Source organism: Pipistrellus hanaki, assembly GCF_964339955.1.
Source record: "Pipistrellus hanaki genome assembly, chromosome: 1".
NCBI classification, from domain to species: domain Eukaryota; kingdom Metazoa; phylum Chordata; class Mammalia; order Chiroptera; family Vespertilionidae; genus Pipistrellus; species Pipistrellus hanaki.
Window position 1 is genome coordinate 16,313,125 of NC_140503.1, and position 15,694 is coordinate 16,328,818.

Below are 15,694 nucleotides of genomic sequence, written 5' to 3' on the forward strand. Positions count from 1 at the left end.
ACTCATATATTTTTTATTTTATTATTTATTTTATTATTTATTTATTTATTTATTTATTTATTTATTTATTTATTTATTTTTCCTGCTTCCCCTGTGCAACCCACTTCAGTGCCTGCAGCCCATGGGCAGAGGCCGGACAATGGTTCGAGGCCGCAGTTCGCTCTGGCACGGGGCATATGAGAGACCCAGGGGGACGGGCCTGCCATCCATGCAAACCCGTGCCTTTTATATCTTGTTTAATTCCCAAAACATTACAATAGCTAATCCCTTCTCAAAAATAGGAAAATGAAATTTTAAATAGAAGAAGTGAATGGAATGACTGGGGAAATCACAATGTGCCTTCGTTATAGTTTTTAATTCTTTTAAGTTTATTGAATAATTCAGATTTTCTATTTCTTTTTACATCAGTTTGGATTAGTTGTATTTTTTTCTCTAGAAACTTGTCCAATTAATCTAAATTTTCAAATTTAGAAACATAAAGTTGTTAATAATAAATATCATCAAATGATTTTATAATAATTAAAAAAATATCTGTAGGCTCTGTAGTGAGATATCCCTTTTTATTTCTGGTTCATTTTCTTGATGTAGAGGACATTGTATATGAAGAAAAAAAAGTTACAATTATTTGAGGCCTAGAATTATCTTCCTCCAAGGAGGACTTACATTTGCCTTTAGTAGGTGGTTAGGGAACCAGCAATTTTAGATCACCTTCTTCATCTAATTATAGGGATTGAGCCTGGCTGGCATGGCTTAGTGATTGAGCATCAACCTAGGAACCAGGAGGTCACAGTTAGATTCCCCATACATGCCCGGGTTTCAGGCTCCACCCCAGTAGGGGGCGTGCAGGAGGCAGCCGATCCATGATTCTCTTTCAACATGGATGTTTCTATCTCTCTCATTTCCTCTCTGAAATCAATAAAAACATTTTTTAATTATAGGGACTGTGATAATTTAAACTTTACTACAGCTCCAAGTTTTTTCCAGTTACTCCTTACTCTTAGGTGGAGCCCTTTGGGATCCCATCTAGATGTGCGGACATTTACCAGAGATCATGCCTGAACAGAACTTAGATTTTTTGCTAAACTTTATATATATATTATCTATATTTACTTTTAACCATCTAGCCCTATGGGGCTGCCAAAACCACTGCCCAAATTCTACCTTAATCATCTCTTCCAGAACCATCAACCACTCCTAGGATTCACCTCTCTGGTTTCCTTTTCTTCTTTGTTTTATAATTCTTTACTATCTTGGTGGCTATAAAATTTAAATCATTTTTTTTATCTTGCTTTGTTAATTTTCCTCAGCAGAGATAGTTTATGTTATGTGCATGTTTTGTGTATTTAAAAATATATATATATTCCTGTAAGCAAAGGTCCTTCACACTTTGTTTTTAATATTTTAACCATTGATCTGTGATTTCTTGGAGTCATTTTGCATGTGTTCATATTTCCCCCCCTCCCTCCCCCCCATAATATAAAAGTTCTTTAGGGCTATGACAAGTGCTGAGTTGGCTGGGATCACCCAATTGATCCACCAACTAGTATTAGAATCAACAGTAATAATAGGAGCTCCCGAAGGCTTTGTTATTGTTAGTCTGTCCTCTGGACGAAGCTCCCGAATGCTATATGTTTTGGACAGTTCTCTGGCATCTGTAGAGTGCCAGGTGTCCTCAGAGTTTTTAGTAACATCACCTCCAGCTTGTTCCCTCAGGACTTCTTCCCCACAAGGGTGCTCCTCCAAAAACGTGGTCAAATCATGCACCTTGTTGTGGTGCAGGATCGATCAGGTGCTCCTGCTATGGCTGTGCTTCTGGAGCTCTTTCAGGGTGTATGCCTGACGGTCTTGGGAACGAGGCAAGCCTCTGGCCCCGCAGACACCAGCGAGCCGGGCAGAGCTAATAGCTGCAATTTTAAAGCCCACTTTCAGAGGAATGAACGCAATGTACCAGCTACTGAGTAGCATCACGTTTTGGAAAGTGAGGTTGTAAACTTAGAGCAGAATAAAAGATCGACATGGAAAGTGCAGCCATACACTTACTGATATTGTTATCTAGAAAATGTCTTCTTGAGCATGAGTCATTTTCACATAATTAAAAGTGTGTTAAGTGGTTTCTGTAAGTTACAAAAAACACAGTAAACATAAAAAAAATGATTCAAAACATTTTAAAATTGCACATTTCTTCCCAAAGCGGTAGAGCAATTATTGTCATTCAACAATGTTTTTGGAGGTTGCTTTTTAAAAAATGTATCTTTATTGTTGAAAGTATTGCAGATGTCCCTGTTTTTCCCCATTGACCTACCCGTCCCCAGGCCATCACCACACTGTTGCCTGTGTCCATGGGTTATGCCTATATGTATACAAGTTCTTTGGTGAATCTCTCCCTACCCACCTACCCACCTCTGCCTTCCAGCTGAGATTTGACAGTCAGTTCCATGCTTCTATGTCTCTGGATCTATTTTGTTAATCTGTTTATTTTGTTCATTACATTCTATGTTTTGGCCTACATTTATGTTTGTTAAAAACTGACATACCGTAAGCAACAAAAGGTATAGAAAAAAATATCCCAAATCAATTATCACTCTGAAGAAGTAATTTTGAGAGACATTAGCACTTAGGACCTCCTTTTCATCTGCCCTGGCCATGTCCTCCTCCTCTTGCCCTACCTGGGCCTCTATCTGTAACAGTTTTGCTTTTCTTAGATTTCACCTTCAGTTTAACATCCATGAGTAATGTATCCAGAGCTAAGCTTCCAGGCAGAATAAAATATCGAGTGTTATTTCCTTGAATACTCAGTGTTTCCAGCTGTATGGGTTCTTGGTTCTTCAGGGTCATTTTCAGCTTTAAGATGAGGGTTAGAGGTCATTGTCACAGCTTTAAGTTGGGGATTCATGCTGCATCTACACCTTTGATTGTTCCATGGATCTGGGTTCTATAATTCGACGGTTACAGTTTCATGACTTAATTTCATAAAAAATCTCACAAGCTTTGCCCTAGTCCATTTGGCTCAGTGGATAGAGCATTGCCTGCAGATTGAAGGGTCCCAGGTTCAATTCTGGTCAAAGTCACATATCCAGGTTGTGGGCTCAATCCCCAGTAGGGAGGGTGCAGGAGGCAGCTGATCAATGAAATCAATAAAAAAATATTTTTTAAAAATCTCACAAGCGTCACCATCACGCTTTCAATCCGAGATTAAGTAAAACCTGACAATCGAGGGCTGAGGAACTGGAGTAGGAATGGCCAAAAACCTGGAGGTTTTGACGATCTAAAAATCAGGCTACCTGATCGCTCACTTCCTTAAGAGGCAAAAAAACATGATTTATTTCATTTTCTCTCTTCCTCCCCTCCCTTTCTAGCCTTCTGTCCCTTACTCCTTTTCTTTCTCCTTTCCCTTACATTACTAGATTTGGGGAAAACAAATATGCAAAAACAAAACAAGAAACACAAAACAAACCCAAACCAGAATCCTTTTGCTCTTAGTAAAGAAGACAGACACAGGTGAGAAAACCCAGAAGCTCTTCAGTGCTGTAAAAGTTAATGATGCTGACAGCATATTTCGAATCACAGGAGACAGGTGAATGGTGTTGAAGGTTGATCAGAGATGAATCAGCAAAGAGACACATTCTGTGTTTCTTAACATTTTAAAAATATGTGTTTATTGATTGATTGATTGATTGATTGATTTTTAGAGAGAGAGGAAGAGAAAGGGATAAAGGGATAAAAACATCAATGAGAGAGAAACATCATTGATTGGCTGTCTCCTGCATGCCCCCACTGGGGACTGAACTGGCAACCTGACATGTGCCCTGACTGGGAATTGAACCTGAACCTGAGACCTCTTAGTTCATGGGTTGACACTCAACCACTGAGCCATAGCAGCAAGACTGTTCCTTAATATTTTTGAACGCTACTCTGAGATTAAGGATGTTGGGTTGATGCAAATTATGATCATCATGGTAAAGCAGTGTAAATTCTTGATTACCCCACTCATTACATAAACTCACTCTGAGGTTACTTGTACTTGTTTAGAAGGTTCTGCTGTAGCCTATGTATTTTTGTGATATCAACTTCAGATTGTTTTGGAATCTTCTTTTGGAAGGTCTGCCTTTCTTATTCTTTTATATCACTGGACCTAAATTTCATGAGTGTACTTGTTTGATTAGGTCTTTGCAAATAAAAGCAGGTTGATCACTTGCATTTACCTGGATAAGAAATCTGTTTTGGCCTTGTGATCTCTAGGTAGGCCTAGGACTATCTTTAACTGTTACTTTTATCTTCATGAAATGATAATAGGTTTTCTGAAAATTGCTCCCAAAGGAGTCCTAATTTGATTGCTGGGATACCAGGAGTTGTAGTTGACTTTGCTATGTTAAATAAGAAGGGATTGTGCAAAATAGTGTAACATAAAGGAATTTGAATGAAAATATGATAATTTACATCTATTTTTTTCTTTAGGAACTGATCATTTTTGTAGTTTCTAGTCCACTGCTCCTGACTTTACATCATAATCCCAGTTCACAAACACATATGGGAGCACCCACTTCCACCACCACCAGCACCACCACCACCACCAATATACATCCCTTCCCTCCCCTGCTTTGTCTTACTAAAGTGAAGTATGGTAGCTATGGTTGTTGTCTGCCTATCATGTCTTTCTTTGATCCTTGCTTTCTAGAAATAGAAACCCTCTTTCTCATAAATTTATTCCATGTGATTCAAGTGGAGTTGAACCCCTTCACGCAGCTGACCACCCACTCACCACTCTCTGTACAGTCCTCTCAGAATTGTTAGCAATAGGGGCAGGAAGCTTAAAACTACTCATGCCCATCACGGCAAGGCTGTCTGTCAATAAAGCCGACGCCCAGGTAAGAGAAGGTGGGCTAAAATGAGAGTGACAATCCCTGGGTGATATAGTCTTTTTCAGCTTAATTTTTTTTTTTTTTTTTTTTTTTTTACTATTTTTGTAAGTACTCAACTATTCATAAAATCATCCTGTGCATATATACTTCCTTTTTTATTTTTTATTTTATTATTATTATTATTTTTTTTTTAAGGAAAAACGTTATGTCTTATTACACCATGATCCTGGCTAATAGCTTTTCAAAACTTTGAGAAAAATCTTAAAAAAGGTTTCACATGTCACCTGAAACTTACAAATTTAACATTATCAAAGAAGGAATGCTTCTACACTTTTACAAAGACCACTAGAAATAAACAACAATTAAAAAGATAAGAAACTGTCTCAAAGGCATTTTTTTTTTTTACAATCCTTCCTCCACAGTAAGGTAATGTTATTAAGTAATCCAATCCATTCACAAAATGGCTCTCTGCATCTGCTCTGGTGTCTTCTGCCATATCTCTGCATACATATGCATGACTGAGATAAGAGTTTCCTTAACATTGTTATTCGATAACCTGAAGCTGTTCTGTTATCTCTGGGCTCTCATCCTCTCCTATTTATGCAGTGAAGCCCATGGCAAATAGGAAGAAGCTCAATATCGGCTTCTCCCTCCATAGCCCCCACTTCCTCCACTTCCTCAAAAAACATAGTTTCCTCCACCATATGGTCCCCCCATGTTCCTGCTACCACCAAAACTTCCACTCTTCATTGGACCATAGTTATATGGTTGCTGGTTATAATTTCCAAAAATCATTGTAATTTCCACTTCCGTAATTTCCTCCTCCATAGTTGTCATAACCACCTCCGTAGCCCCCACCCTGGTTGCCATATCCAGGTCCTCCACCACCATATCCTCCTCTTCCTCCTCCATAACCAGGGCTACCTCCAAAATTGCCACCCCCAGGTCCTCCTCCATACCCATATAGCCATCCCCAAATCCACAACCACTTCCATAGCCATCAGATCCTCTTCTAAAGTTACTTCCTGGTCCATGCCCAAAATTTCCACCGCCACCTCGAGATTCTCCAAAACCAAAGTTGCCTCCTCTTCCACTTCTAGAACTTTGAACTTTCTGCATTTCTTGTCTAGACAAAGCCTTTCTTACTTCTGCATTATGACCATTGATGGTATGATATTTCTGCCAACACAATCTTATCCACAGGATCATGGTCATCAAAAGTAACAAATCCAAAGCCTCTCTTCTTTCCAGACTGCCTATCAGTAATTATCTCAATGGTATCAATTTTTCCATATTCTTCAAAGTAATCTCTAAGGTGATGTTCCTCAGTATCTTCTTTAATTCCACCAACAAACAGCTTCTTCACAGTTACATGAGCCCCTGGCTTTCCAGATTCCTCTCTTGCGACAGCACGTTTTGGCTCAACCACTCGTCCATCAGTTGAATGAGGTCTTGCAGCCATGGCAGCATCAACCTCAGCCATGGACGAAAAGGTTACAAAACCAAATCCTCTTGATCTTTCGCTTGCAGGATCTCTCATTACCACACAGTCTGTAAGTTTCCCCCATTGCTCATAGTAGTTCCTCAAACTTTCTTCTGTGGTTTCAAAGCTCAAGCTACCAATAAAGAGTTTACAGAACTGTTCCTTTTCTCTCTCCATTGCGGACTCAGTCGCTTCAGGCGAGATGAGAGAGATCTCCGCGGTCGCACGCGAGCCGGACTCGTCCTGGAGCTATAGTGAGAACTGCGGCCGCTGGAGAAACAACAGGGTTAGAGGCACGTCCGCATGCTCAGGGGGCGCCGCTGCGAATTAAACTTCCTTTTTAAAAAAAAAAAAATATTTTTTTTTATTGATTTCAGAGAGAAAGGGAGAGAGAGAAATAGAAACATCAATGATGAGAGAGAATCATTGACTGGCTGCCTCCTGCACACCCCCTACTGGGAACTGAACCATGACCTTCTGTTTCATAGATCAGCGCTTGACCTCGGAGCCACGACCGGTGAGCTCTTTTGCAGCTTTAAAATTAGGGGTTGGTCCATAGTCATGTCAGTGGCTACCATACACTGAAATTTTACTTTATGCTAAACTAGGGGCCCAGTGAACGAATATGTGCACCTTGAAAGAAACTGTGCTGTGAGACTACCATAGGCACAGGGGCGGTCTCAGCCATTCTCTGTGCCCCCACCTGGCCCCTCCCACCGTGGCGTCCTGGTTCCCTGTCTGCCAGCAGCCCCATTCCAGCCACTCCCGCTTCTACCTGCTGACATCACTGGCCCACTTTCACCCACAATGGCACGGAACAATTGGGGCTGGTTGTCAGCAGTGGGTGGGAGTGGCAGCTGCTGCCCCAATCACCCCTCAGGAGCAGGGGAGGTGGAGAAGCCCTGTCAGGGTGATAAGGGCTGACAGCCACCACTTGCACCTGCTGATGGCGATGAGCGATCCGGACCAGTGCGGGGCACTGGCAGTGGGTGCAAGTGTCAGCTCTGGTGCCAGCTGCAGGTGCAGATGAGGCCAGCACTGGCAGTGGGTGTGAACGGTGGCTCCGATGTTGGTAGTGGGTGTGAGCACCGGGTAGGACTGTGGTGTGTGGGAGCAAAAAATTTCAGAAACTACCAGAGGCTTGCCCCAATGTCAGTGAGGGTGCCCCACCTTGGTTTGGCACCCCCCCCCCCCACCTCCACCATTCTACTGTGGCCGACGCTTGCCATGTTCTGTGAATGTCCCCTGTTGGTCATCGCACATCATAGCGACTGGTTGTTCGGTTGTTTCAGTTCCGCCATTTGGACTATTTGCACATTAACCTTTTATTATAAAGGATACATCCCATGCATTAATTACATTTAATATTAATGACAACTCTATGAGGCATATATTTTTATCTTTCTCCCACTCCTATAACTAAGAAAACTGAATACCACTGAGAAAAGCAGTGTAGAGTAAGCTAGTAAGAGAGGTTACATTCATCATTTTAAGTTTATTTCTATCAGTGTCTGGCTTAATGGTGAGATATCAAAAAGAATTGATCAGGTAAATAGATAAAGCACATCCTCTTTGACTTCAAAATCCATGGCCACAACCACCATCAATAACATAAAACATTGACGTGAGCAACTATCTAAACTCACTGAGTGGATGGTTATCTAGTGGCGGCAGTGGAGCGGGGCGGTTTCTAGGTCAACAAGTCTATGTTTCTAACAAATTTTAAATGATTAAAGATTGAAGCAAACATGTACTTCCCTCACCATTTCTAAACATACTACAAGAATAGGTGAAATAGGCTTTGGAGTTCGGCCTGAGACGCTGACCATCCTCTGAAAAAAAAAAAAATGCATTCAAAAGTCTAAAGAAAACCCCCACACTTCACAGATTTACAAGCAAACTTTTGGAATCTAGCCAACTCAGAGACTGAACATACAGAGAGAAACATCGATGTGAGAGAGACACATCAACTGGTTGTTTCCAGCACACTCCTGATTGGGGGCAGAGAGCAAACCTCAAACCCAGATACATGCCCTTGACCAGGAATCCCAGGGTTACTATTTAAAAAAGCATTCTAGATGCAGTGCAGAACTTTATGGCAAGAAAACTCAGTGCTTATTTAGTTTCTCAAACAGAGGGATTTAGATTGTTTGTGAGGTCCAATTTCTATGCTCCAAAAAATAACATGTGACTTAGGTTTTGAATTTATATCAAAACATGGATCATGATCCTAATACTCAGAACCAGACCACTTCTGTATTTATACTGCATAAACAGATTCTAAGAACTCTATCCCCAACACTTAAATCACCGGTCTATGGAATTGAAATGAAAATTAGGATCAGGTGAAGGTTTATGTTTAAGGAACATCTGATCCAAAACAAAATGAAACTTAAGGCTTAAATTCTGTTCTTCCTGAGACTCTAGTTTCTCCCTGTCATTGCAATTGGCCAAATCTCTCTGTGTGAAGAACCAGCTCTTTGGAAAGCTTTTAGGAAATAGCTTTCTGAGACTGTCTTCTGCTAACATCCCATGACCAATAGCTGCAGGAACTATGATCAGGTCTCCAAGTCATTTACGCCTTCTACTTGATGTGGGAATTCTACGATCAGATCCCTTAGCTTCAGTTTGGTTGCCAACCCTGGTCCCTTCCAATGAAATTGTGGCAATTAAAGCATGTTAAAGAGTCCAATGGCACTAACTGTGTAGTTAGTTCAGTGTAACATTCTAGGCTTGTACTGACAAGTCCAGAGGGGTGTTAAGGATGAGATCAAGAGGACAAGTAGGACCTGGAGAAGGAATCTATTGAAAGCTATTTTTTCCCCAGAACTTTGGCTGGCTTTTCATATATGTGTACACACACACACACACACACACACACACACACACACTATATATATATATATATATATATACACTGAGTGGCCAGGTTATTATGATCTCTGAATAAATAATAATCTGGCCACTCAGTGTATATCCTATATAATAAAAGGCTAATATGCAAATTGTCCCCCTCGACCAGTAGTTCAACCAGCAGGCAGGCTGGCTAACTGCCCATGTCCCCTCCCCCTGGCCAGGCTGGCCGGACCCCACCCATGCACGAATTCATGCACCAGGCCTCTAACATATATACTGAGTGGCCAGATTATTATGCATTCAGAGATCATAATAATCTGGCTACTCAGTGTGTGTATGGGGGTCCCTCATCCCGGCCTTACCCTCTCACAGTCCAGGACCCCTGGGGGCTGTCCACCTGAAGGCTTAGGCCCGCTCCCTGAGGGATCAGGCTTAAGCTGGCAATCAGACATCCTTCTGGCAGCCTGGAGGATGGATTTCCAACTGATGGCTTAGGCCCACTCCCCACCACTGGCCTAAGCAGCAGTCTGACATCCTTAGCGCTGCTGCGGAGGCATGAGAGGCTCCTGCCACTACCACTGCACTGGGCTTGTGGCTGAGCGAAACTCCCCCTGTGGGAGTGCACTGACCACCAGGGGGCAGCTCCATCATAGAGACCAGTCAATCCACCGTTAGGATCAATTTGCATATTACCCTTTGCATTTTTCCCCAAAATGTGGTATGCGTACCCCCAGGGGTATGGGAAGAGTTTGGTATGGGGGTACGCGTTGCACCAGAGTTTGGTGGGGATATGCACTGCACCGTGCTTAGCTGTGCCTAATTCTATGTTCTCATGAGTACGAGGGGTACTCAGCATTACGAAAATTATAGAAGGGGTACACATATGTCAAAAGTTTGGGAAACACTGTATGGGATACACACACACACTCACACACACACACACACACACACACATAGTCTCATTTATCCTTCCTTAAATCTCCTAGACACAACTACCCCTGTCCCATTCTGGACTCTTACCCATCAGAAAGATATTTGTGCCAGGCTGGTGTGACTTGGTAAATGAGCATTGACCCATGAACCAGGAGGTTAGTTCAATTCACTGTCAGGGAGGGCTCCATCCCCAGTAGGGGGTGTGCAGTAGGAAGCGATTGAGGGTTCTCTCTCGTCATTGATGTTTCTTTCTTTCTCCCTCTTCCTTCCTCTCTGAAATTAGTAAAAAGATATTTTTAAAAAATAAAAGTGTTTTCTGTTTGTTTATTTTTAAAGATACTTGTCATTAGTTGACTCAGGAGACTTCTAAGGTCATGGATTGGCTGCTAATACCCAGCCACTCTCTGGTCTAACCCATAGGCTCAGATCATCTCGTTTCCCTCTGGGGACACAAACACTCCATAAAGGCAGCTCCTCTGGTGCTCTGAGCAGGACCATCCCGACATTGTTTTCACTCTTTTTCCAGGCTGCAAGCAAATGAAAAACAGCTCTGTGTCACAGGAGTGCTGCGGAACCTTGATATAGAATAGATCTCCAAATTGGCTTTTAGACTGAAATAATTGACCCAGTTAGATATTTTTGAAAGATTTATTTACTGCATTTCTCCAATTAAGATGAATTTTATAGGCCCATCTTCCATGGGTATATTTGTTTTAATCATGAATTAAAGAGTATACCCTGGCTGATGACTCAGTTGGATGGAGCATCATCCCAAATACCAAAAGGTTGTGGGTTTGATTCCTGGTCAGGGCACATTCCCAGGTTGCATGTTCAGTCCCCGGTCCGTGTGTGTGTGGAAGGTAACCAATCCATGTTTCTCTCTCACATTGATGTTTCTTTCTCTCTGCGTGTTCCTTCCTCTGTCTCTAAAAATCAATTAAAAACATACCCTCGGGTGAAGATTTTTAAAAAAGATTAGTGCACATTTTCCCTCTGCACAAACATCATGACCCGTAAAGTTAATGCACGAAATCCTTTTATCCCGAACTAGGATTATACTCTATTCCAAATCAAGCCACGAAAACATAGATGATGCCAGACCACCAAACAGTGTTTTCTCTAAAAGGGCAGAGTAACTACTATCACCCCGTGGGCCATACGCGTGGTCCGGTGGGAAGAGCAAGCTTTGGAGGATGGAGTCCGAGCTCATGGGCTGTGAGGTCCAGGTCCATCACTTAATCTCCCAGGAACCGGGTGCCCAGTGTCAGCAGGACTGGTTAACAAAGCTCTTGACTCACAACAGAATAGTAGACAAAAGAGGAGCCATACATTTTCCCTGGCTTGAAAACTCCTAGAAGACAGGGCCTGCATGGTTAGCTTGTAGCAACAATGTTTATCACTATGGCGCTTATCCGATAAATCCTATATTAACATGTTCATCAGAAAAACACCTAAATGTATCTACCATCATGTATACCTGTTAAGATTCTCCTTGCAAAAGCCACATAGGGGGGGAAAAAATCTTAATTCGCATTTTTCAAGGGGGCTTTTTTCAGTGTCATTGAAACAAAGAAACATCTGTTTTTCTAGAAGTTACTATATATGACTAAATATTCTAATTAGAATATCTCTTAGGCCATAAATGTTGTACCATAATTTTTAAAACTTGATAAACTAATGTAAACGATGGTTCTTTGAAAAAAATTAATTAAATAGACAAACATCACAGCAAGGTTAATTAGGAAAAAGACAGGAAAAAACACAATACTAGTATATATAGTTGTATTAGAAATGAAAAAGGGGCTACAAATACTGTGCATATTTATAAAAAAATTACTTAAGACAAGGAATATAGATCTAAAATTTTTCATATATATATATATATATATATATATATATATATTATTTTTTTTTTTTAAAGAAGTGAAGCAAGATAGTGCCGTGGTGAAGCTGGTATAGCTCCTACTGCGAGGACAGGTTGTTTACCCTCTTTAAGCTTTTGTTCATTTGTAAAATGAAGGTGGTAGTGTCCTCACTACTTATTTACAGGGTTATTATGACATCGGTGGAATTAATGCTGTACATGCAAAAGCAATTTAATCTAAGGACTTGCTATTGACCATTTCACCCAAGTCCCATTTAAAGCAGAGGACGAATTGTTTAGAACTCTTATCTGCTGTTCCCTTAGTCCTCTTTCTATCATTCCTAACTGACCCCAAACTCTGAAACCTTAGGTGATTTGGCAAAGTAGGTAACCAATGAGTGGCAGAGCCTATAGCTTGAAAACATCCTCAGCGATAAAAATGTGCTGGTTAGGGGAAATTAGTTGGTAGTGGTGAAGGACACAGGATGATAATGATGGTAAACGTAAGTGCTTACTATGTACCAGAAACGACTCTGAGTACTTTACATAGATAAACTCACTTTAATTTTTGTAACAACACTGTGGTAGGCACTGTTATTATTCCCATTTCTCAAAAGGGAAAACTGAGGCACAAAGAGGTTAAACAAAGTGAGCAAGGTCACACACAGCTGATATCAGAGAGAGGGTTGGAATCCAGCCTGGGGCTCCTGGGCGTATGTCCCTTAACTTCTACACTTGACTAGAAAGACAAAGATGTAGGGAAACAGGGCATAAAGGGCCGTATAACTCTTTATCCAGAAATTTTTTGGGCCAGATGTATTTTGGAACTCAGAAATTTTTAGACTTTAGAAAGAGAATATAACATGTTATTTCACCCATGGTGGTTATGCGTTAAACACAATCATACCAGTAATCAATAGTTTTGTAGTAAATGTATGAGCAAATAAAGACTGTCGATAACCTCACATCAATATGAGCTAAGCTCTGTTGCCATGTGTTACTGGAGAATGGTCAGTATTCAGAGCTGTTTGAATGTTAGACTTGCACGTAAGGAGCTTTGCTCCTGCAATAACCAAGGAAGTCTCCAAAGGAAGTGCAGAAGGGGGTGGGGATGGCTGTCTGGTCTTGGCCTTGGCCAGGAGCTCCTGTTTCCTTGTAAAAGAGAAGAGGGCAAAAGGAAGACAGACAAGCATTGGTCCCAACTCCTCCCTTGCAACTGCCACAGAAAGCTCTGTTCTGCTTTCCTTTAAGGTCTAGAATGGCCCGGACTGGCTTTTTCTGTATTTTACTTGTGACCAGTAGGGTCAAAGTGATTCTCTTTCCCTTCCAGGTGTACGTGAGGAAGAAAAAGGGGAGTGAGGTTGAGGGTTACAGGATGATACTAGAGAGAGTCTTTCTAGGTCCTGGATCCCTTTTGCAACTGGCAATTGTTCATTTATTCGTTTTGCTACGCACTGGGGGAAAAACTTAGAAAACTGTTAAAACCTTGGAGAGTGCTTAAAGGACAAGTGAAGTAAAAATGAAAAAGGACAAATGAAGTAAAACTGAAAGACTTTATTGTGGGCTGTGGGAGGGAGGGAGGTGCCTGGCGGGGGGTGGGGGGAGGAGAAGAAGGGCTCGGGGAAGGGGTGGAAAGGGAGGGAGAAAGGGAGGGAAGAAGGCGGGGGGTGGGGGGGTGGGGAGATTAAGAGTAAATATGAATGAAGAGTCTATGAATCAGGCTGACTTGGAAGGAAAGAATGGAAATCTGAGTAGAACCGATAATGACTGAGAAGTATAGCTGAGCAGTATGCTTTTCCCCAGAAGGTCTATCACTAACCTCACCCTCCCAACCACCAGCAGGCTCATGTGGTAAGGAGCCCTGGTTTCTCAGATTCATTGACTGGGGCAGGGAGTCCTTAACTCACTTAGAGAGAAGGGAAGCATGGAAATATTCCTTGTGTTCCCAGTAGTTGCTTGGACATGTTAAACATAGTGTTGGATGCTAGAATATTTCTGGTGGTGCTGAAGGGACATGTTCAATAAAACCCGAGAGTGAATTCTGGCTTGCAGCTGATCCTGGGATAGTATTAGATGCCTGGCATCTTAGGGGTTAAAAAGTCTTTGGAAGACCAGCCAGAAAGCTTAATAAGCATGTAAAATACATTCCAAACAAATGACTGCTGGACCACAACCCTGTAAGTTGGGGACTGGCTGTTTTTATAACCTTTGCCTAAGTTACTAAAATTAGCAGCATAATTGAAATAAAAAAATTATATATTCTTATGACTGAACAGCATGACAGCATCTTGAAACCCAGAGCTGAATTTTAAAGTCAATATTATTTTTTGGGGGGAATTTTCTAGAACCAAAGAGAATGGGTTGGCAAGCTACCCCCTCTGGCAAAATGAATGGAGAAATTCTGCTTTTATCTTTACAATTAAAGTAGCTCTGTGCAGTTTCATTCCTAGTGTGAATGGGGGGGGGGGGGGCACAGGTGGTATGCTGATTAATCCGCCGATGTTACCAAACAGAGAAATATCGATAGCAAGTATGTTAGGGAAAAGACACAAACATTCGGTTTCTCGCCCATCTTCTTGATTTCCAGAACCAAAAAGGTAACAGTTCAGAGGGTCATTTTGTATATGCAATGGAGGAAAGCACTGGAATGTTTAGCTTAGAAAAGACTTCTTCTATTGGGGAGAAGGAAAGGCGTTAAATAGAAGTAACATTCTTTCTGATTTGGTCTCTGGGGTCCTAGTGGACACATCTAAGACCAATGGTGGTAGATTTTTTCCACTGTAGGAAAGGTTAATAGAATTCTTCAACAATGAGATAGTAAGTTCCCTTTACCTGTGATTTCAAAGGATGACTATCATGAATCAAGTACAGGAGAAAGTTAAAGTAGATGGTCTACAAGTCCCTTTTCCAATACCAAAGCTCTGTAAGTTCATGAAAACCATAATAACTAGTTCCTCTTTCTTTCCCAAGCAATATGATATCCTCAGAATTGGATGCCAATGAGGAAATTCAAGTGGATGCTAAGACCCCAGTTGGCCATACAATTGTGTAATCAAGTTTTAAGTGTTCCTGATGGAGCCAGCCAACCTGAGACTGCTCATCTCCTTACTCACGGAGATGAAGTTTTGGAAACCAGAAACTGTAGTAGGCAAAAACTTGTCCAAACCGTCTGGCTTTCCAACAGGGTATGATTATAAAAGAGGCCAGAATTATTGTAGCCCAGAAGGGGAAAAGTCAGCAGAATTTATTATCCTTATAAAACATAGTCTTTGATCCTTTCTTCTACCATATTGCATGCCCTGTTTCTTGGACTGTCTAGTGGTCAGAGAGGTCAAGATAATGTTGTATAGATCTCATTGCCTTTATTTTGGCTTTAGAGAGATTAAGAGCCAAGATTAGTTTCTTTTTAGAATAAATTATATTTTAGGAAATATGTTTGTCATTGTTGGAAGCCATTTGGAGTGCTCTAATAGGGGGCAGTCGCCTCTGCCTGATCTTCATAAGTGACAGCACCAGGGCATGCAGTGAGCTCAGGAATAAAGTCATAATGGAAGTCTGTTTGTTGCCTTTACAAACCCACCACACTTGTAATTATTTTTTAAATATATTTTTTATTGATTTCAGAGAGGAGGGGAGAGAGAGAGAAAGAGATAGAAACATCAATGATGAGAGAGAATCATTGATCGGCTGTCTCCTGCA

At 41.3% G+C, this 15,694-nt stretch overlaps 1 protein-coding gene and 1 pseudogene across 2 annotated transcripts in view; both read right to left on the reverse strand.

Annotated features, from left to right (window-relative positions):
• TSHR (thyroid stimulating hormone receptor) overlaps window positions 1-15,694 on the reverse strand; it is a gene marked incomplete at both ends in the record, with an annotated part of 95,149 nt that overhangs the window by 60,499 nt on the left and 18,956 nt on the right. The gene's annotated exons all lie outside the window — the stretch shown is intronic.
• On the reverse strand, window positions 5,044-6,551 carry LOC311628420 (heterogeneous nuclear ribonucleoproteins A2/B1-like; annotated as a pseudogene). Its single transcript has one exon. The product of its transcript is annotated as a heterogeneous nuclear ribonucleoproteins A2/B1-like (transcript).